General features: G+C 33.2%; 1 pseudogene; it reads left to right on the forward strand.

Moving 5' to 3' along the window:
• The window catches only part of LOC136309262 (nuclear receptor coactivator 4 pseudogene), a 50,106-nt pseudogene that overhangs the window by 10,937 nt on the left and 17,520 nt on the right, over positions 1–21,649 (forward strand).

Here is a 21,649-nt window from a genome sequence, read left to right on the forward strand (position 1 = left end):
AGATATATCATCTGCAAATACCTTTTTATTTTGTTGATGGTTTCCTTTGCTGTACACAAGCTTTTTAGTTTGACATGGTCTCATTTGTTTATTTTTGCTTTTGTTGTACTTGCCTGGGAAGAAATATCTAAAAAATATTCCTAAAACAGATGTCGAAAAGTTTATGACCCATGCTTTTTTCTAGGAATTTTATGGTTTCTAGTCTTACATTTGTCTTTAATCCATTTTAACTTTATTTTTTTGTGTGTATATGTTATAAGAAAGTGACTCAGTTCCATCTTTTTGCATGTATATATTTAGTTTTCCCAACACTACATGTTGAAGAGACTGTCTCTTCTTTATTGTATATTCTTACCTCCTCTGTCATAGATTAATTCATATATAAGTGTGAGTTTATATCTGAGTTCTCTAGTCAGTTCTATTAATCTATGTGTCTGTCTTTGTGCCAATCTTATACTGGTTTGATTGCTTTAGCTATGTCCATAGTTTGAAATCAAGGAGAATGGTATATCTTTAACTTTGTTCTTCTTTCTCAAGATTGCTTTGCCTATTTGGGGTCTTCTGGGGTTTTGTATAAATTTTAGAAATATTTGTCCTAGTTTTATGAAAAATGCCATTGGTATTTTGATAGGGATTGAATTACATCTATAGATTTCTCTGGGTGATATGGACATTTTAACAATGTTAATCATTCCAATTCATGAGCACAATATCTGTTTTTATTTATTTGTGTCTTCTTCAGATTCTTTCATCAATGTCTTATAGTTTTCTGAGTACAAATTATTTACCTATTTTGTTAAACATTTTCCTAGTTATTTTATTCCTTTGGATGAAATCTTAACAGGATTGTTTTTTTAATTTATTTTTCTGATATAGAAATTTATTGTTTTATATTTCTGAAGGTTATAAGTCAAGATCAAGATGTTGGCAATTTTGGGTTTTTTTAGTGTCATGAGGGAAGGGTCCGTTCCAGCCCTTGTTGTTTGGTTTATGCACAACTGTCTTCTCCTGAATCTCTTAACATTGTCATTCCTCTTTAAATAACTGTCTCTATGTCTAAATTTTTCCTTTTTTTTTTCTTTTTTTTTTAAATTTTTTATTTATTCATTTTTTTTTAGAGAGGAGAGGGAGAGACAGAGAGAGGGAGAAGAGACAGAGAGAGAGAAGGGGGGAGGAGCTGGAAGCATCAACTCCCATATGTGCCTTGACCAGGCAAGCCCAGGGTTTTGAACCGGCGACCTCAGCATTTCCAGGTCCACGCTTTATCCACTGCGTCACCACAGGTCAGGCCAATTTTTCCTTTTTATAAGGACACAAAACCATATTTGATTAAGGCCCATCTTAATGACCTTTTGTTAACTTGATTATTTCTGTAAAAAGCCCATCTCTAAGGAAGGTTATATTCTGAAGCCTATCAACATATCTTCTTGAGGGGAACAAATTCAACCTATACCATATTAAATTAAAATTATGTTTAGTGTTGTCATTAAGTAATGAGTAAACCAATACAATGGTAAGAAAATTTGTTATGATTAACCTGATCAGTTTGTTCTCTATATCCACTGATAGTTGGAATGCAGGTCATTGGAGAGGTGGATAATTTAAAATAAAACATTCACACCAAATAAAATATTCAGAATACACAAAATACCCACACTATATAAAATACATACATGTAATATAAACATAAAATATATATTAACAAAATATTTCCCTATTTTCAAGGATATATAGCTTCTTGAGTATTTGCTACCTTTCTTTTTTTCCTTTTTTTTCATAGTAGTATCTAAAAAACAGAAATATATCTAAAGGAGAAAATATTATCTGTGTTAATGATTGCTTGACTCAATGACAATAAATGATCACGGTGGGAGAGTACATTTGTTTTTAAGGAACTATCAACATCTAGATATCCATTTATGCATATGTATGCATATAATTTACATATGCATGTATGACCATACATATTTATGTGTGTATGCATATACAATATATAAATATATACATATATAAGTATTATATGCATATACACAAAATATACATATACATATATTTGCATATGTATATATAAATATATACACACATACATGTATATACAAATACTGATATGTGTGTGATTGTGTATATATGTAGAGTATTCCTTAATATTTAAAACTCAGGAAAAATCAAGTTTGCATAAAATAAAATATATCAATAAATAAAACAATATAAATAAATCACATATAAATCATACCTCTAATGGATATATACTGTAAGTAATATAAATAATAGAATATATATATAGCATATATATCACTAACTAGGTAAATGAAAGAGTAGAAGCATTTATATTAATAGATTTATTTAAATTAAATTATATGATGAGTTAGAAAAAATAAAATTAGTTTATTATGTATATATTTTTTCAACTAGCTATTCATAGGGACATATTATTTATAATAATGCTGCATATTTAAAGCAATTTTACTTTGTCCTTAGTGTATTTGTTTTACCTTATAACTATTGTTTCTGTAGATTTTCTTCTAATGTTATAATTCTATCACAGGGGCATATTGTAGCAAAAAAAAAAAAAACTAAACTAAAAAATAAACCAGAAAGGGTCACAACCTTCTGTCTAACCTTTACTATTTAGACGAAAGTCTCAAGCCTTTTAGAAATGTAAATTGACCTGGCCTGTTCAATTAGAAGACAAGAACATAGATTGGAAGGATTATATTCTTGTAAAACCTAAATGTTTTGCTTTCCCCTAAGCACTTCTCAAGTGTTAAATTTAAAGACAGTTAATTATCATCTATTCTTTAGGGCCCAGAAAAAACAATTTAGTACTCAGTAAAATGAGCATGCAATCTACCTTATTATTCTTGTGTTTTGATAGGTGAATGTAGAAGATTTACACATTCTTGCAGCAGCGGTAATAATAGTGTTCTCTGGAGAAGACAGAGCTATGGAAAGATGGAGGTTGACACTTGTTCAACTCAGTCACAAAAAGCAGTTGGTAGAAATTTCTAAGCTTCCAAACAGATGAAAAAGTCACTGTATCTAAGTAGCAGAGAACATAAAGAAACAGCCAACAAACAAAAAACTAGCACCAGGCACAACATCAATTCTTAAATGACACATTGAGTTACTAATTCTTGGCGACTTTTACTTCATTTGTGTCTGTCAAAATACTCTTAATAAATCCATTTCTATAGAAATAGAAAAAATATTAATGGTATGCAAATTCATAGCTGCAAAACTCTGAATCTAGATAATCCTCTCTTCCACATATTTCATCTAAGCCCCAGGGGTATAGCTGTTGATGTTTCATGGAATGGTGTGAAATTTCACAAAATGAATTGCTAAAAAGGTAGAAACTTGTGATTTGTAAGATCCACCATTGTCTTTTGTGTGTCTTTGCTTTTGTAAAGTAAACTATTTTTTAGAGCAGGTTTTATTTTTCAGCACTAAATAGTATTCCATTCCCTGAATGTGCCACAGTTTATTTATTGATATTTACCACCTGAAGAACATCTTGGTTGCTGCCAATTCTGGTGATTATGAATAAAGCTACTCTAAATATCCATGTGAAGGTCCTTGTGTGGACATTAGACTTTAGCTTCTTTGGGTAAAATAATACCAAGGAGCACACTTGCTAGATTATATGGTAAGATTATGGTTAGCTTTGCATAAAACCGCCAAACTGTCTTTCAAAGTGGCTGTACCATTTTGCATTTTCCGAGCAACGAACGAGAGTTCCTATTTCTCCGCATCCTTGTCAGCATTTGGTGTTGTCAGTGTTCCAGATTATGGTTCTAATAAGTAGTTAGTAGTATCTTATTATTGTTTTAATTTGCATTTTCCTGATGACTTGGGATGTGAAAATCATTTTCATATGCTTATTTGCAACCCTTTGTATTTTTTGGTGATGTGTTCATTAAGGACATTGGTTTATTTATTTATTTATTTTTAATAATTTTATTTTTTTAATGGGGTAATTGGATTGTTTGGGTTGTTTTCTTACTGTTGAGTTTTAAAAGTTCTTTGAATGTTTTGGATAACTGTCCTTTATCAGATATGTCCTTTGCAAACTTTTTCTCCCAGTTTGTGGTTTGTCTTCTAATTTTCTTGATCCATTTAGAATTAATTTTTGTGAAGTGTTTAAGTTCTAGGTCTACATTCATTTTATGCATGTGTTATTCAATTGTCCAGCTATTTGTTGAAAAAGTAGTTTTGCTCCATTGAATTATCTTTGTTTCTTTGTCAAATATCAGTTGCCTATAATCATGTGGGTTTATATCTGGGCTTTCTATTCTGTTCCATTAATCTATTTATCTATTCTTTGACAATGCCACATTGTCTTGATATCGGTAGCTGTATAGTAAATCTAAAAGTTGGGTATCATCATCCCTCCAACTTTGTTCTTTTCAATATTGTTTTGGCTATTCTGGACTTTTGCTGATCCATATATAACTTTGTAATCAATTTGTCCATATCCACAAAGTGATTTGATGAGATTTGATTAGGATTTCATTGACTCGATAAGACCCAGTGAGGAAAAATGAACACTTTGACAATATCAAGTCTTCTTATCCATGAAAAAGAAATAGCTTTCCATTTATTTAGTTCTATGATTTCATTCACTAGGGTATTCTAGTTTTCCTTAAATATATTGTAAACATATTTTGTGATATATATATATATATATTTAAGTATATCATTTGAGTGTCAGTTATAGCATCGTGTTTCTAATTTTTAATTCCTCTTGCTTATTGTTGATATAGGGGAAATATGTTGTCTTTTGTATATTAACTTTGTATCTTACAACTTTGCTGTAATAGTTTATTAGCTCCAGAAGTTTTTTTTTTCATTTTATATTATATTATTATTTTTTATTATTTTTCTGCCTTTTTCTTTGGATTTGCTCCAAGGACCATCATGTCTTCTGTGAACAAAGATATTTCTTCCTTTCCAAATAATACATCTTTTCTTTCTTTTCTTATTTTATTGCATCAGGTAGGACTTCCAGTGTACTGTTGAAAAGGAGTGGTCAAAGGGGGCATCTTTACTTTGTTTCTGGTCACATATCTGGATGTTATTTTGTTAGGTGCATATATGTTACGATTATTATGTTTTCTTGGAGAATTGACCCCTTTATTGTATGTAATGCCTCCCTTTATCGCTAATACCTTTCATTGCTCTGAAGTCAGCTCAGTTCATATAATTTTTCCCCCTTTTGACTATTGTTAGCATGGTATATCTTTCTCCATTCCTTTCCTTTTCTTTTATATATGTCTTTGTATTTAAAGTAGGTTTCTTGTAGACGGCATATAGTTGAGTCTTATCTTTTGATCTGCTCTGAAAATATCTGGTTTTTTTATTGGTGCATATTCAAAGTGAACATTGAAATAGTTGAATTAATATCTGTCATATTTAATACCTCTTTCTATTTGTTAACCTTGATTTTTGTTCCTGTTTCTGTGTTCCACTCTTTTTTCTGACTTCTGTGATTTGTCTTTGTTTTTTATTGAACCAGATACATGAGGAATTGATGGTTTCTTCTTTTTTTTTCTTTCTTGTTTCTATTTTTTCTTTTAGGTGAGAGGAGGGGAGATAGTGAGGCAGACTTCTACATGCACACCCCAGTGGGATCCACCCAGCAACCCCCATCTAAGGATGATGCTATTTTTAGTGCCTGAGGTTGATGTGCTCAGACTAATCAAGCTCTCCTCAGTGCCAGGGGCCATGCTTGAATCAATCTTGCTACTGGCTGCAAGAGGAGAAGAGAGGGAGAAAGGGGAAGGGGAGAGAAGCAGATGGTCACTTCTTCTGTATGGCCTGACTGGAGACCGATCCCAGGATGTCCATATGCTGGGCCAATGCTCTGCCACTGAGCCATCAGCCAGGGGCAGAAATGATGGTATTTTTCAAAATCAACTTTTATTTTTGTTTACAACTAGAAGAGTACAGTACCAGGAAATGCCTTTTCGTATTTGATGCATGCTATTTAGCACACTTTCTTTAGTCCAAGCATTGCCCTTTACATCCAAGCCAAGGGACTTCCCACTCATGTATTGTACTTCCTATTTTCTAGTTTTGGCTTTTAAAATACAGTGTGTCCGTAAAGTCATGGTGCACTTTTGACCGGTCACAGGAAAGCAACAAAAGACAATAGAAATGTGAAATCTGCACCAAATAAAAGAAAAACTCTCCCAGTTTCATACCTATTCAGTGCAGTTCGATGTGGGCTCACGCACAGATTGTTTAGGGCTCCTAAGGTAGCTATTCCGCACAGCGTCTTCAGACTCATCACTGACTGATGGCCTACCAGAACGGGGTTCCTCCACCAAACTGCCACTTTCCTTCAACTGCTTATCCCATCGAGTAATGTTATTCCTATGTGGTGGCGCTTTGTTATAAACATGCCGATATTCACATTGCACTTTGGTCATGGATTCGAATTTAGCGAGCCACAGAACACACTGAACTTTCCTCTGTACCGTCCACATCTTGACTGGCATGGCTGTGGGCTGCTCCGCTGTATACACGGTGTTACATCATCATCTGAGCATGCACACATGCTGCCACATCATCCTACAGAAACTGGTGGGATTTTCCTTTTATTTGGTGCAGATTTCACATTTCTATCATCTTTTGTTGCTTTCCTGTGACCGGTCAAAAGTGCACCATGACTTTACGGACACACTGTATTTAAAATCTCTGTGGTTATTATTGATATTTTTAACATTTAATGTGAAAAAACTGAGTCCAGTATAACCAGGACATTGCTGATAATAATTTCTTTTTAAGATTTCTAGGTAATATTCTAAAATTAAAAAAGATGCCTCTTCTTACATTTTTCTAAGTGTGAACATTTTTTATGGTTTGATTTTTTTGTGTGTGTCAGACAAACATCTGACACATTTGAACTTTGACACATCTAAGCTTTCATTGAATTTATCTGTACAGTGTTGTGGTTCAAGAGGTCTTGCTATAAAATGTAAAGGCCACCCACATGTCAAAGTGGAGCAGATTGTGTGTGTGTGTGTGTGTGTTACTTGCTACTGGGCTTTTCTGCTTACCAGCTGTGTGTTTTTACATAAGTTAAATAACTTCTTGCCTTTCAGGTTTCTCATCAGTAAATGCAGACGTATGATGCAAACCCACAGTATTTTTATTGGTTTTAGCTGGAATATCTTAATATAAAATACCTATTAAAAATTTTCAAAATATATTAATGCTCCCTAAATGCTACCTTACCTATCATTATTATTTTCTTCCTCACACTGCAAGGTTTATTATTCTTTTTCCCATATAACAACTTCAAATAGAAATTTTTGAATTCTTTAGTACTTTACCTGACTTTTGTTATGAGCTCAATAAATATCTCTGAAAAGAAAGAAATCAATATGTCTGATTTAAGAATGAGTGTAAATATGCTTTTGGCCATGAAGACAATTTAATAATTAGCAATTTATGTAATTGAAAATTTTGAGAGTACATGTAAGCAGTTCTCAAATGTGGGTGGTCAAACTAAGTTATCTGGTCTCTAGACGTATTCCTAATAACTTTTTTTTTGTATGTTGTCCTTGGAAGAGTTTTCTTTCCAGTAAGCCACATTTAAAGGTTGAAGCTACAGTATCCTGAAGTGTGAACCTTTGCTGCAAACTTAGAGTGTTTCTGTTGCAGCAAAGCCTGCTGAGAGTTTATTATTTTAGTAGTGTTCTGTTAGTGCCTGTGAATACTCTGCACATGTGTAAAGGTGTTGCTGTAATCTTTCATGATCTGCGAAAGGAAACACACTGATCTTTCCATGCCATAGAAGAAGTCTTAAAAAGGATGCTCTATATGCACCTTGGTCTCACTTTCGCTTTTAATATAAAACATCAGTAAGGATCTCAGTTACATGTACATGTGTGATGTATGTGTTGAATGTAGATATGAAATCCAATGTACCCACGCCATCTATTCTAGTGGCCATTCATGACAGCAAATGGTTCTAACTACTGTATTAAGCTCGTTCTCCATTTTATAAAGTAGTTAATAAAGGCTTTTGGTTTTTGGTTTTGTGGTGTTTTTTTTTTTTTAGTGCCCCTGGATACTAACTTTCAACTATAAAAATAAATGATTTGCTTTCCCTTGTGATTTAAGACATGGCACAGTGTCAAGAATGTTAGTATTTCTTTCTGGGAAAGCAAATCATAACATAAACATAAACAAACTAAAACATCACCTACATCCATGACCTCAACTGTAACTTCAAGTGGACATCCATGGATTTGAGTTCCACATATTCACGGTCTCCACACTCTACACTTCCCAGTCCATCATGAGGGAGTGAATTCCTTATCAACTGTCTTTATAATTGCCACTTAATGTGCATTTGTCGATGTGGTTGGGGGCCTGCGCACCCTCAGGCCTCTCCCTGCAGGCCGCGTCGTCCATCTAGGTCATCGTCCCCGTTGACTTCAAATCTGTTTTCCACTGGCAGCTGGGAAAGAAAAAAAAGCAATGAGTTCCCCCTTCACTTTTTTTCCTGAAAGAGAGGTTCAGACAGTGGCTACATTTTTCTGTGGTTCCCAATAGAGAGATCGGCTGTGATTTCAGTTTCGACCAGATGATCCTTGTCTCTAGACTTTGGAAAAATGCCTCTTTTATGAGACTCCAGCCTGGGGAAAAGAATGTCTTGCTGATGCTCTTGATCTCCAAGTCTCCTTACGCTCCTTTGATCGGCTTCTCAGGTCATCTAGCAGATCCCTCGCCTCCAGGTCCTGGGACTAAATTCTCCTTGTTTCAAAAACAGTACGGGGTTTCTAATTCTTATTTTTTATTTTTTTATAAGATTGTGACACATATATTCTGCATGATGATATCTTAAGAGTCTCATTCATTGAATATGTTTTTTTCTTGCTCTTTCTAAAAATTGTGTATTATGACTGTTTTAGATTAACGGCACTAAACTTTACAGCTTGCCTGGTTAATTAAGAATCAAATGATTCTTTTTTTCTAAAAACAGTAATATTTGTAATATAAAAAACAACAACAGCATGACTTTGAATTAGTCCTAATATATATTGGGAACACATATATAAGCGGATGAATGGCTTAATTTATGAAATATTACCATGTGATTTCCGATTTCCATATATATCTCATTTATTTTGGTAATAAGCAAATAAGGATATTAAATAACTTAACTTGCTATTATAAAGTTTGTAAAATAGCTCTAAACCAAATTCAGGCTCAGTACGAAAGCTAGAATAGTCTCAATCTGTAAAAATTTTTTCCCTCAAAGAAAATATTTAAACAACAATGACAGAACATGAATATTCAATATATATAATATAAAAATTTGCCTTTTTTTCTTTATTTTCTTTGCTACAATAGAAAAACTCCTTGCAGTGTCTTAAGATTAGTGTTTCCCTTCTCTCAAGGCAAAAGGATATGGCAAAACAAGTTTTTTTTTTATAACAACTTGAACTCTGGATTTGGTAAGTTTCAACATACAATATGAAATTAAGAGAAGAAGAGATAACGTATTTGGGGTTGAAGATGAGTTTAGAGGTAGAAAATCACAAAGACGGTAAAAAGAAGCAAAGGAAGTTTCTTAGGTGAGAAGCAGAAGCTTGGGATGATGACGGGGTAAGTCCCAGGGGACAGGAGGGACACTTTGGTCAAGTGTCAAGAACAGTTCTAATGAAGGAGTAATTCACATCAACAAGACAGTTCAAAGTCAGATTGTCTTCATACGATAAGAACAGAAGTATAAATTCACTGTCTTAATAATGTGAATAATTAAACAGAATAAAAAAATAAAAATTCAAACCATCCTTGTCTAAGTGCTATTTCTTTGCACAGATATTTAGGCTTGTTATTAATATTATTATGATCTTAAATCCTGTTAATAGGATCAATAAATTTCATCCAAGGTCATAAGGTACTAGATGTTGATCCAAAGAAGGGGATTCTTATACCATTGCTACTTCAGATAACAAAGACCATCTTATCTTCAATACCTTGTTCCATCCTAACAAACATCAACCCATGTCTTCTGTTTTGCTGATGAGACTGGTGTTTTGTTCTGAATCCTAGCATCATGTGACTCTGTTAACAGTCAGTTGTTTTCCAAGGAAAACATCCTCATTATCACCTGTGGCCAAAATTCTGTGAATCATCTTTCTTAAACGCACATTTCATCATCATTGGTGTTTTTCTGTTTCTACACTGTTGAAGCCACCGTTCCCTCAGTCCTGGCTGTAGCCAGTGGGTCTGTTTCTTTCTTATTTTCACTCATCTTTAGCCCAGTCTTTCCATATGTCAAGGCACCTTGTGCTGAAGCCCATCCTCTTCTCAAAACCAATTCTCTATGTGTTGCCTGAGATTCACTGATTTTACTGACTTTGCAATATTCCCTGGGGTTAAATTTGTAATAGTTAAAGGTGCTAACAGCTACCCAAGTTATTTAAATTCTGATAGATTGCTCCCAAATATTAAAACTTAGCAAGTTTAGACATTTATCCACTACAGAAATTTTGATATCTTATTGTAATGGGTTAATATTAAGCTCCATATATTGGAATTTTAAAGAGAAAAAAAGATCTCCTAGCCATGAAATAGATTTGTTACACCATAAAATTTCAGTGTTAGATTAGATTTCACATTTTATCTTGTTCAGCCCTATATAATGCTTGAATTTTTTCTGACCACACCTTCTCAGAGGACATCAGCTTCTGCATATATTTTTCCAGTTTCTGTGAAATTATTCCTTTCAGAGTTGTCCATCTCAAAATTCCATAGCTAAGAATTCCCCTCATCCTCTCTCTCTCTCTCAAATTAAAATTAATTCTCATGAGACTTCCTCCTTATGATTTAGAATGCAAATGGTATTATTGCTATTCTACCTACAGAGCTATAAAATGTCTTAAGACAATATTTATTTTGCTCTCTAGTCATTTCTCTTCAGTGTTAAACACTATAAATTCCTCATATGAATATTCCGGGTTCTTTTTTCATCATCAATGCTATCCCTAAATTTTTTAAATTGCTTGATGCTACTCTTCAGGTGTGGTGCTTAGAGTGAGCATTAAATAAATGATATATAGGCATATGTTTTCACCTCTTTTCTTTCTCACTCACAGTATTTTAGGAAAGCCACATAGCAACATTAACTCATATTGAGCTTATATATAGCCGCCACACTTTGTAGAGTGCTTTTTGCTGAGTCTGGATCACTTTATGGTGAACTCTTGATCTTGATGTTTTGGACCCAAGAACAGTGCCAAATATTTCATCTCTGTTATATTTTCCTTATAGTTAGACCTGACATGTTGTTAAGTCTGGAAATCTTTTAAATACTGATTTTATCATCTGTGATATTTCTCAACATTTCTATATTTCTGTCAATGTCCCAACTGCTAATGTCCCAAGCCTGCCATTGCTGTCTTTAACTGAGCCATTAATAAAGACATTCAACCAGACAGGGTCAAGGACAGACACTCTGAGCATATCTTTGTCAGTTAACATTGGTTCTTTGATAAATATTTCTGTGAATTGGAATGTCTAACCAGGTATGATATGTTTAATACAAAAGTATTTATTTAATACAAAAAGAGACTAAGAAAGCCCAAGAAGCCAAAAAAAATTACCACTAATTATATTTAAAGATGTTAATATAGAAAAGAAAAACATTGCTAGCGTATTTTTTAAACAATATATTCAAAAATAGTTGTGGTTTTATTACATGACTAAGTTTTGGACAAAGTGAATAAAAGCAGAACACATACTTAAACATTTATAAGGATAGTCTAACTTAGCTGTAAACCTTTGAAGGATAACACCTGTCCTTGCTGTGTGTTTGTATAGGTGTGTGTGTTTGTGTGATAGGGGCTTATGTACAGAAGGCTAAAAGACACTCAAAAGTGTTTTTATTTTCAACAAGAGTTATGACTGCATGATAAATAAACAGCAAATAATTGCATTTTGATGTATGTGAGCAGATGCTCTGGTGTTGGGAATTATTGTTGAATGTGTATAAAATATGACTTTCAGGAAATTTGTCATCTAGATAATATCTGATTTCATTGTCAAAAAGACTCTTGGTCCCTGTGAAGTCATCATTACCAAATTTTGCGATTTTATTTTTTCAATAAATGCATTGAGATATTTCTTATTTCTTCTTATTTCAGATTCTATTTCCATCTCTTCCTGAAAGTGAAAGTTGACCAGACTATCTGGGATTAAAAATAGCAAAAATTTCCCTTTTACCTGAGGACATTGTAGGTAATCTCTCTCTTTTGGATATTTTCCTGGTGATTGGTTTATTCCTAAACACATGCTTCTAAGCTTGAGTTTCTGTTTTGTGAGTAAACTAACAGTAGAGATTAAATTTGGAATAAATTTGTGCTTACTTGCTTATTACAAAATGCATAACTTGCATATTATCCCTTGTTAATTAGTAAATTTTCTTCTTTAATTCTTTTTTAAAATTACCTAAAATGAGAGTATTTATGGATATTTAAAAATGTAAACTCTAATTCCTTTAATATTTCTCTTTATTCAACTTTAGGAAATAAAAATCTGTGCTATTTTACATAAATTTTGAGACACATAATTATATCAATAGTACTCTGATTTATGATAGAAAAAATATTCATATTTCTTGATCTCTAAAATTCTGATTTCTTAAAAAGAGCTCCAAAGAAAAAACATTTTGAATTTGGCATATGGTTAATCAGAAATGAACTTCTCTTATGCATTTTAATATGGACTTGGGAGAAAGAAGAATATTTGTATTGACAAAAGAATAGAAAGAAATTTCAGATATCCAAGAAATAAGTGAACAAATCCATTGGAAAAATATAAGGAGCATTATTTTACAAAGAAGTCATATTGAGGAGACAAGCAGCAAACAAAATCAGCTGGGGATGAAGGAGTCATAGAAATGTTTCAAAGACCTTAAGTGTACAATGCTAACAAGAAAATAAAAGCTTCAATGAAATCAAACAAAACTCAATAGTTAAGACAGTATTATAAGATAGTATACTACCAAAATGCAGAACCAGTAAGGAATGATAATACCACACCTGACTTCACAGAAATACAAATTGTTTTGTAAAATATAGACTTTAGGCAAGATAGCATTGCAGATAGGAAAAAATTGTTCTTATTTCCAAAAATGTGACAATCTTTCATACTGGTGGGTGCCCCTGTGCTATCACTAAGCTTACTTCATATATATTTATACTTGTCTCCCCATCTTTCTCCTAAAGACGTTAGAGAAGGTTACTGGGAATCAATCTTGGAATAACCTTCGATTTGAAGTGATTATCCTTAATTAAAGGGCCATCAGTTGGCCTGGTTTTCACAGATGTAATTTATCCAAAGCCATGATCGCTTTGTGCTTACAGGATTATATTATTTGCCTATCTGTAACACTTAGGGAGAAAATGCTTCTTCAGGCTTAGTGGTACTAAGTGGAAAATGGTAGCTAAACCCCACAAGTGTTGTAGTATCTGTACTGGGTAGACCATTGATCTCTTGGAAAAACTCAAAACTATAGGAGATCAGGCTATAACTGTAATATTTATGAGTTCTTATGTTGACTCTGAACAGCTTAATTTTTTGTTGAAAACAACTGGTAGATAATGTTTTTAAGTATGTATTTATAGGTTCTCTTGATAATGATTATTTTACAGTGACGACAAATTGGATATGCATTCAAATATAAACGTAAAATATTATTTTTTTCCTGCTACTTTAATCCTATGGTGCTATATTACCATTTTTTATTTAACTCAGAATCCTTCATGTAAATACTAAATACTATGAATCAACTGTTTAATTTCTGATTTTATTTTCATTACTGGAAACTTTAAGTAGGATTAAAATAAAGTATTTGTGTTTACAGTGCAATCAATACTTTTAAATTTTTCTTTATACCTAAAATGTATAAAAGCTTTTAATTATGGTTTTCTCTGTATATAATGAATTCTATTATCATAACAGAAATTACTAAATTTTATCACATCTGAAGAAAAGTCAGAATTTGCAGTTTCCAACTTGTTTTTTTAGAACACAAAAGCAATAAGCTATATTACAAAATAAAATATATTCTTTAAAAACCTGGAGTTCTGCAAATAGGTTACTCATTTGAGAATATCACTAAATTTTTTTAGAAGCACAGAATCAAAATACTGGGGAAGAAGTTAAACCAATTCAATTATTGGATAAACCCTTTTGGAGAGGTCAGAAATTACTATATGCAGGAATTGCTATTGTTGAGTGTCCCCTTGAAAACAAGCTCAACATCAAAAGAGGTGTTTTAGCCAACTAATCATTATAAATTATGGGTGAATACTAAATCATTTCTTTCTGATGCCTGCTAGAAATCACATAGTAAAGCAAAGAAATATAAAATCCTCTTCTTCAAACCCTTCAACTCTTGAAACATTAAGAAGACTGTTTACATGTAGGGACTTGCTGAGTGACAACTCCTCACATACTCAGAGAACAAGAAGGGTGAGCAGCATTGAGATTCAGGTGTCTTCTTCAGCTGGAGAAAATCAGGAACCAAGTTTCAAATTACTGTAATGATCAGAACATGCTGGTTGTGTGACCCCGGCGGAACCATTCACGGCTCACCAACACCCAGCAGCCCCTTCAGACATGGAATGCTCTGTGTATTAGAAAGCTTCATATAGACTGCAAGAAAATTCAAAGAACTCAATATGAATTCTCCTGCCAGTCCAAAGCAATCTGCACCAGGTAATTCAGAAATACCAATTTCTACTATGTATAACTTTATCACTTAAAAATTGTGTCTCTAGTCATTGTCTTTTTTTTTTTAATCCACAAAACGATCCTGAGCATAAAATTTTGGGATTGAGAGAAGTTTAAGTTACCTGATAAATTCATATGGAGGATGGTAGAGAAATATTGTTAACCTGTTGTGTGATTCACTTGAGATTTCTTCATTTGTAAAAATAGTGTCTATCATACTGTCCTTGCTATTTTACAATCATTATTATCATAAAATATGCACAGATATTCCCAGAAGTATTGAGCGCCATAAGATCTTAAGATCAAGTAGTAACTGGGGAAGGTATGAAGCACCTGAGAACTTGCAACTTCTTGAGAAGAGAGGGGAATTGGCATGAACCATTTGGACATACAATTTCAACTAAGAATTCTGGTAGAAACTTGAAGAAATTCTGCCACTTTCTTGAAGGCAGCCTTCCATTTTATTTCAGGCATAGCTTAGTCTGGACTAGGTCCTCTAGACCTCGTTCTAGTGTGTCTCACAGTCTGCTGTGGACCTAGGGCCCCGGGAACCAGCACTGGCCACACTCAGGTAGTGTCATATCACATTGTTTCCTTACAGAGCTTATCACTGCAACTCCCCCAAGGAGAGAAGTGGGAAAGTCAAAGGAACTTTGTGTTCTGGCCTCACTCCCTTCCCACAGGCACAGATTGTTGGCATCCCCTGGCCTCTGCAGACGCATCTGAGGCTTTGTGGTCTGCACAGAACAGCAGAAGTAAAAGGTAAGAATGTAATACCCTGGAAATACCTGTACTGTGTATGTGTTCTGGGGTGATAGGAGAGGGAGATGGAAGTGCAGAGAAAGATAGTGAGTTCAAAAGTACTGTTTTCACAATCAATGTTTGTCATTAGGTATTATGTATTAGTTAAAAACCAAGTCTTTTTCCTTGTAATTTAGATATCAATAGAAAATAGAGCAGGAGACATGATGGCTAAGTTAGCGGTTGCTTAGGCTGGGAGAGGGGGGGACGGATGTGGAGTCACTACTAATGGCTATAATGTTTCTATTTGGAACAATGTAAATATTCTAAAATTAGACTATGGTGATGAATGCACAAATATATACACACACACACACACACACACACACACTAAAACCCATTGAATTGGACATTTTAAATGGGTGAACTTACTTAATGGTATGTAATTCATATCTCAATAAAGGTGTTGGAAAAAAATGAAGAAAGGTGATAGAAAATTTTGACTTTTATTTTGCTAAAACAATGTGGATTAAGGTAGTTATGAATGCATTGTTCTTTTCTCTATCTCTGCAATACCTTTTAAATGTGTTTAATTTTTCCCATTCATTATGTCTCTTAGTTCAACCTTCATTCAGCTATTTGTTCAGTACCCGTATGTAGACACTAACATTTCCTGGATTCACTCTAGTTGATTAGCTGTAAGCTGTCTTACACACACTGCTGCATTTGATTTTGCAATGTTTTTTTTACCCTATTCTCTCTTAGATTTTCCTAAAGTGCACCTCTGATTATGGCCTAGTCTTGCAAAACATTTCACATGCTTTGCCATGGCCTACAGAATGAAATGCAAACTTAGCTTTATCCATTACTCAGGTCTTATTTTTTATTCCATGATCCTACCAAACCATGATTCACTTTTGACGTACGAAACAACTCATCTTTGTCTTAGAACATACTCCATTTATCCAGTTTCTGCTTGTTCCCCTCTCTCCTAAATTTAAACTGTCAACATTTCACCCATTCAGCTCAAATGCTTCCTCCTACATAAAATCTTCAATTGCATACCTCAAAATTGCAGCATTTAAAAAATTGCACCCTTCCTTGTATTTTAATTATTTGTGTGTGTAGTTACCTTTCTACTGTTACTATCTATTCAATAAATCACAGTTAAGTTGAATATTCAAAAATATGGGAAATTATAAACCTTTTTGTCTGTAATAATAAAGAAAATAGATTCCTGTATAAACGATACAGAGCAAACTTCCATCAGAGCCAATATGGACCTTGGCTTGTTACACAATAACATGAGTCTCTAGGCTCCTGCTTCTTTTTCTATTCCCTCCGACCCCAGCCCCATGCATCTCCAGTCCACTCCAAACCCTCTTCCCCAGGATTCCATCACTGAGAAAGCTCTCATTCTATCAACCAGGCTGTTTGGTGTCAGCCTTCATGTATTGAAATGCACTTTTTATTAACTTATACTATACAGAAACAACTTTCAATCTGGGACTAAACTGTACAAATGAAATATGGGAAAGCAAAATGTCTTTTGCCGGAAACGATACAATGTATAAACACTCTCGGGAATTGATTTATGGAAATTAGGTTCTTTCTAATATGCTTCCGAGGTGCATTTTCATCTAGCTCATCTCGGGACCAGGCTCCTGCTTCTGTTGTACAGTGAGAAATGATAATAGTGAATATTTCAGAAATGTCAGTCTGGGAAGTTATTACTAAAAAACAAGTATGAACGACTGGGGGCATGGGAAGGTGAACAGTAGATTGACAATTTTTTTTTTTACATTCTTACATTTGTTGCAACTGATTCCTGTCAAGTTAGAAAATGTAACATGGATTTCACAGCTTAGCAGTGCACAAGAATCATCTTGTATATCTTTTAACTATACAGATTATTGGGCCCTATGCTGGTTATTTTCAGAGTGTGAGGTCCATGAATGTTTTTAAGTCTTCTCAAGTAATATGGAAATAATCATCCCTTAGATGGGTTTTTGGGAAGTACCGAATCTTTGGTATACATTTGGTGATATCTGAGGTTTTCTGATTTATCAGAGTATTGTCCAGACTTTAGAACTTCTTCCTGAATTTTTTGGGAGTGAAACCATTATGCAGAAAGCCTTTTAGGTTCTTTCTATGACAGTCTCAGAGCAGAAAAGGTGGTTTTGTGAATATTCTAAAATGAACTTTAATTCAATTGGTATTTTAAATCTAGCTCAAAGAACCTTAAAAACTTTTCATGTTTTTACACACAAATTTATAGACATTCAAAGAAGTATATTTACAACTCTATCAAAGGAACATAAGTCAATGTCTTTTAATGAAAGCTTAATGCGAGTTTAGAAAATGTTGAAGCAACATTGCAGTAATATCTAGCATAGCCAACTTAAAATACTTGAAAATGGACTAAAAATTGATTTTTATAGTTTCATTTATTCAATAAATCTCTAGTCATACCTACTATATTCCAGCAAGGGGTTAGAAATAGCATGATCAAAAAGATCAAGTTCTTGCTCTTGGGAATCTCACGGACTTGATTTTGTTCTCCAACATCAAGCTAATCTCTATAAAAGAGCTATTTTAAGATATTGCAGTTTTCACAAAGTTAAGCACTCTACAGAACAGCCTTTATAACTGTTCACTCTACCCAATTATTTTTCTTATGTTCATTGAAGTTATTAAGTACCTGATACAAACCACCAAAAGGTACAACATAAGGAATATTTCAACGAAATGTGCAGAATTGGATCAATGAACATGAACTGTCACATTTCTAGCATTATAGAAAGTTCTGGGTTATGTGCAGTTGCCCCTTCAAGAAAACTTGATATTAATATTTTGCTCTCAGCAATAAAATAGCACTTCATGTGTTACTTTTAAAAGAAAATTTATTACCTCTCTATCCTCTTAATAATTTATTTCTTCCTTTCATCAGGTATAATGTCATACTGCAGCTCTTTGGCCTTAAAGAGTAATTTAATCTATTAGCCCAGAAAACCTTTTAAGCCAATCCTTGACACGGAGTAGAAGTAGATCATTTCTTTAAGAGTGTGATGTAGTTGAAGGTCGGCTTCAGTTCATCACATACCTGTAGGTTGGTGCAGGTAGAAACCAAATACTTTGGCTTCCAATCTCCTTGTGAATAGCCTTCCTTGAAATAAAAAAAAAGACAAAAGGTACGGAACTGGGTCTTGAGGCTCAGGAAAATTATTTAATAGGAGATATGTCCTATTAAGACAGTCTTTTTCAAGTGGTAATTTACACTCATCTTGGGACGTAGCATGGCAAAGGGTGTGTGGGCTCATGTAATCCACAAACTGTGTAAGGAGGCTTATTGTTCTGCTGCTAACAGAGATTCATCTTTAGCTATTCATACTTGTATGTTGCCTGAGGAAGAAAATGAAAAGGTTATCTACCTTTTTCTGTATATATTTATTATTTTCTTTAAATCAAGAGTTTTACTACAGAGTTTCTCTTGAATAAAAGGAAAAAATTACATTACAAAGAGAAAAACACATATAAAGCTTCCTGAATTTTTTATGAAAACTCACTGAGAAAGCATTACGTATATTGGAACCAAATAACATGGATGCCTTAGGACACATAAGCAATATAACTGAATTACAGTAATGTCAACAGTCTTACAGCCTTACAAATATTTCTCTTTGGAAAAGAAGCAAACAAAAATTATAAAATTGTGCCTTAATTTAAAAAACATAATGATATGGAAACATGAAACATTTATGTTTATTTTCTTTTGATTTCAGCCTAATTGAGGTATGTCAGAAATGAAATTTATAATATGGAAAGTATATAACATGGTGCTTTGAAATACGTATACATTATGAAAGGATTTCCTCCATCTAGTTAATTAACACATTTATCACCTCATGTATTTATGAGATTTTTGTTTGTTTGTTTTGATGAGATGATTATTCTTGATAAAAAACACCTAAAAAGTAAAACAGAGGAGCATTTGAGTATACTTTAATAAGGTCATTCAAAACAATTTTCAGAAACTTGAAGTATTTTTTTGTATGATTCTTTCAATCTAGATATGTGCACAAGTCAAGATAAAATACTGAAAATGTTTGTATTTTAAGAGCAACAGCGGATACAATGATAAAGAAGCAAGATTTCTACAGAAATAGACCTTAAGCTATAGTAGGCAAGACTTGTACAAATCAAGCATCTTTATAGGTCAGAATATTACAGAAAGTCCAACCTAGATTTACAGAAAGAAGAGATAATTTTTCAATAATAATGGCAAAATAATCTAATTAAAATATGGACAGAGGTACCACATAGTCAATTTTCTAAAGACATTTAAATGACCAGTGGTTACATGGAAAGATGCTCTATCACTATTATCAAATCAAAACCACAATGAGATATCAGCCCACACTTGGTACAATGGCTAGCTAGCATCAAAAAGACAAGTGGTAACTAGTGTTGGTGAAGATGTAATGAAAAGGAAACCCTTGAGTACTGTTAGTAGGAATGTAAATTCAGCCACTATGGAAAAGAAAGTGACAATTTCTTAGAAATTAAAAATGGAGCTACCAATGATCCAGCAATTTTAATTCTGAGTTTACAACTAAAGGAAATGAAAATAAGTTATCAAAGATTCTCTCATTTTATTGCAGCATTATTCACAATAATCAAGTTATGGAAACAGCCTATGTATCCATCAATGAAAGTATGGATATAGAAGATGATATATATATATATATATATATATATATATATATATATATATATATATAAAGTGAAATATCATCAGTCATGAGAAAGAAAGAAGGAAATCCTTCCATTTGCTGATACATGAGTAGACCTTAAGGCATTATCCTAAATGATGTAAGTTAGACAGAGAAAGACAGATACTCTATGATTTTACTGATATATAGAATCTAAAAGAGCTGGACTCATAAAAATAGAGAGTAGAGCAGTGCTTACCAGGGACTGGAGGGGGGAGGTGAGGGAATCAAGGAGAGGTTAAGTGTACAAACTTGCCACTAGTAGATAAATAAGTCCTGGATATCTAATGCACAGTAGAGAGATGATTCCAGTCAATGATGCTGTGTCATAAACTTTAAAGTTGCTAATAGACTAGATCTTAGTTGTTGTCACCACACACACAAAAAAGAAATTATATTTATGTGATATGACAGAGATATTAGCTAATGCTATGATGGTAATCATATTGCAAAACATTAATGTAATGAATTAACATATTGTACAGCTTAAACTTATACAATATTACATGTTAATTATGTCTCAATTTTAAAAAAGGAATGAGAACTTTTGACTACGGTTAAGCATCATTGAAAGGTTAGCATATAAAATTATTTTGAAGGATGCATAGGATTTTGAAAAGATAGATGTTTTGGAAGAAAGCATTTCAGGCAGAAGAAAAAAAATAGCATTAAAAAAACCAGGAACACAAAAACTTATGGGATATGATCGAAGAAAATGTGTAATGGTTAACCTATAGATTTAAAGTATGTTTTATACAAATAACAGGGAAGGAAGTCGAATGATATATTTCTGCCAGATATTAAGAAAATTAAATATATCTTAAAAGTAGCTTGTTTTCTATGGGAAATCTACAGAAAAACCTTTAAGTTACACATAAGGAATAGCTAAATGCATGGACATCAGTTAAGAAATTTGGCCACAGTCCAAGCAAAGGAATGTAAGAATTAAATCTAGGAAAATGGTAGTGGAAATGGCAGAGGGGAAAGCTTAAAAGAAAGACACAAAAAAGAAATAATTATAAACCCAATGTTGGAAAGAAAGAAAAGAGCAGCATTAGATTTCAGTTGTGGTTACATAGAGAATGATTCTACTACAAATAAAAACTAGAAACAGAAGTCAGAAGAAGAACTTATTGGGAAACAAAGACCATAGAAATGATAATGTTTGCTCTGGTTATGCTGGTCATTTTAGAATATTTAATTAAAGGTAATGGGCAAGTAGTAGGTAAATATATGATTTTGGAGGCTAAAACATAAGCCCCTGAGATGAAGAGATAGGAAGCAAACATAGACCCTTGGAGAATGGTTTCTATTGGGAACTAAGTGGGGATAATACTTGTAGAGCACATTAAAATAGCTAAAACAAAATAGCTTGTAAA

Source organism: Saccopteryx bilineata, chromosome 6, assembly GCF_036850765.1.
Source record: "Saccopteryx bilineata isolate mSacBil1 chromosome 6, mSacBil1_pri_phased_curated, whole genome shotgun sequence".
Taxonomy (NCBI): Eukaryota; Metazoa; Chordata; class Mammalia; order Chiroptera; family Emballonuridae; genus Saccopteryx; species Saccopteryx bilineata.